General features: G+C 35.3%; 1 pseudogene; it reads right to left on the reverse strand.

Moving 5' to 3' along the window:
- The window catches only part of LOC110420736 (putative CCR4-associated factor 1 homolog 11 pseudogene), a 1,175-nt pseudogene extending 971 nt beyond the window's left edge, over nt 1-204 (reverse strand).
- Between the last annotated feature and the right edge of the window lie 2,774 nt (nt 205-2,978).

Raw genomic sequence — 2,978 nt, forward strand, 5'->3', positions numbered from 1 at the left:
CCCCTGCATTTAAATCATTGATCTGTGAATTGTTTGCTTTGATCAACTTGTTATACATGTGCACTGTTTCTTTGTTTTTTGTGGTTGTGGGTGTTGTTTGGGCCGGTTAGGGGTTGTTTCAGTGTATCTGTGTTGATATTTATAGTTACCTAGGGACCGATGTCGTGAAACCATGACTTCGGATTGAGCTGAACGTCTGTCCATTTGTACATGAAGAATTACTTGCAAGTTTTTCACTTATTTCCCATTCTGAGACTTTAAATGCGAGTTGCAGCCTGCTTTGAGGGATGAAAAGCTACTTACCCTCGACTTTCATGATCATGTGCTTGGTCTGCTCTTTGAATCCTGGTACAATTTACAAGGTTGGGATTAGATATTTGGTTTTGCTACGTGTAATTTGTGGAACATCATGGCTGTAGAAAATTTCACACCACCAACTAGGGAGGGACAGCCAGACAGCCAGAACTGAGAGTTGGATTGGAATCTGTCCATTGTGGGTCAACTATTTTGCAACCTGGTGTCCTAAGATGGTAACATATGGTACAAGTTGCAGTGAGAATCAATTCAAAGCCCTTGATTCTTGCCTTTGATCTCTGATATATAATTTTGGCTACTTGCAAAGATGAAGGAATCCATCAGCCAAAAATAATGCAAGCCATGGGACCAATGGGTCCTAACAGTGTTGTCCTATTCCTGGATTGGCTTGCATTTTTCTATTCCTAAAGTGGATTGGAATCCCTACATCCTTCTCAACGTATGTGACATTCTCTACGTTCTTGATTGAGAAACCCATCCTAATTGGGCATTTAGCTAAGCTTAGATTAAGCAGACTGAGAATGACATCTCGGTCAAATGATAAGAGTGATAGATTAAGATTGACATTGTGCAGTATTAGTTGTGATGGCCACGTCTCTTGCACCCTTAACAAACAACCTCATGAAATTGAATCACAAAGTGATGAATCAAAGTAATACAACAGAGGGAGAAAAACACTATGCATGTGATTTATCCCCTGCATTTGAGATGCAAACAAGGTAATAATTGGTTGGGAAAAATGATTAGTATTCTATGACACTTATATTTGCTATGAAATAGAAATATGTAATTATATACCTATTTAGTTGGCTTTTTCCATCACATAGAAGTTTATTGAATATGATTATTACGATTCATTATAAAGTCGTACCAACTTATATAATTTCTTCCCATATACAAGAAGAAATACAATAAAAATTTTCGAATTGAGTTTAGAACCATATTGTTGAGTTTCTTTGTTTGATTAAAATTCTAATTCCTATTCAATATTAAACAATTATATAATTTTAAACTTCTTATCTCCCATTAAAGCTCTGTTTGATAATTGAAAAATAATTTGCTTTGTAATTGAAAAGAGCATTTTCGTTTAACTCCTGTTTCAAGCGGCACCATTTCAATATTCATATAGATGGAATGTGTTATTATGCCCTTGTTACTATAGGCATTTAATATGTTCAATAAAAGCCTTTTGCTCATCTTCTCCTTATAACAGTCACATTGAATATTCTAGAATGTGGTTATCTAATATTAAAATTCAGTGCATGATAACAACATATAGTAACCTGTTATTACCAATTGAACTTTTATTGATGGTTTGCTAACTCCAAGTTGGGTTTCCATACTAGCGCATTTATGTCAAGGGTTTTAGCCTTATTCCACTAGATGTTTATTTTACAACCTATTAGCAAAGCTTTAGTAAGTGTATCAGTCAAATTCTTGTAAGATTTAACGTAAATTATTGTTATAATGCCATTTGAGATTAATTCTCTTATGTAGGTATGTCACAGACTTATGTATCTAGACTTTTCATTATAAATCGTATTGTGGCTATACACATAGTAGCCTCAATATCACAATATATGGAAATGGTTGGTATCAATTGTGGCCACAACTTTATATCTAATAACAAAATTCTCTGCCATTTCGTTTCCTTTCTAGTAGCTCCTAAAGTTAAAAATTCAAATTCCATTGTGGAATGCGTAATACAAGTCTACTTCTTAGATGCCCAACTAATAGCACCACCTTTATTCACAGGTGAAATTATTCATTTTGAAGGATGAGGTTTGAAAACTTTATTCAATCCATAGGTTTAGATTTACGGGATAATATTAAGGTGTTATGCTATTTTTAAATGAGACTACGACACTTGAGGACAACACTGCAACGTTGGAGGTTGACAATGCAACGCTCGAGGATAATAATGCATCTGATGAGCGAAATGAGGATTTGTTCCTTCTTAGTGAAGATAGATTTGATAACAATTCAGATGATGGGCCTGATGAATGGCATGATGATAGTTTAGACAATAACTGGCATTATGACAGTGACATTCCAATTTGCAATAATGTTGAAGGCGAAATGGAACTTATTGGAGGAGTTGATGTAAGAGATGTTCAATGTGATGACCCCATATACAATAACCCCATCACCAGTGAGAACAAGATTCGCTTGCTTGAGACATTACTAGATGATAGCTATCAGGAAAGGAAAAATGCAAGGATATCTCTTACGTAGCTAATTCCAAGTGCAGAAAAATTATCCTTTCAAACAATTACCATTGAGGAGTCCATATGTGCCAATGATCACTTATACAAAGGAATAATTTTTCCTTAAAGGCCGAGTTGAAATGAGCTTTGAACATATTGGCTCTAAAAGAGCAATTCGAGATAAGAGTAAAAAGGTCATGTAAAGGTTGTTTTGAGGTTAATTACAAAGGCAAGGCATGCAAGTTCAGTGTGCGTGCAATAAAGTTACTACATTGAGACCTAAGGACATAATTGGTGAGATGAAAGTTCAGTGGGGATTGGAATGCTTATATGATAAAACTTGTCAAGCGAAGGAATGTGCGGAAAGGCTTGTTTTCAGTCCCCTGGAGGAGTCATTTCAACTACTACCTTCGTATTTTTATATGTTGGAACAAGAAAATCTTGGCATAGTCACTA

Source organism: Theobroma umbraticum, unplaced genomic scaffold (assembly GCF_002168275.2).
Source record: "Theobroma umbraticum cultivar Fairchild unplaced genomic scaffold, ASM216827v3 scaffold_86.0, whole genome shotgun sequence".
NCBI classification, from domain to species: domain Eukaryota; kingdom Viridiplantae; phylum Streptophyta; class Magnoliopsida; order Malvales; family Malvaceae; genus Theobroma; species Theobroma umbraticum.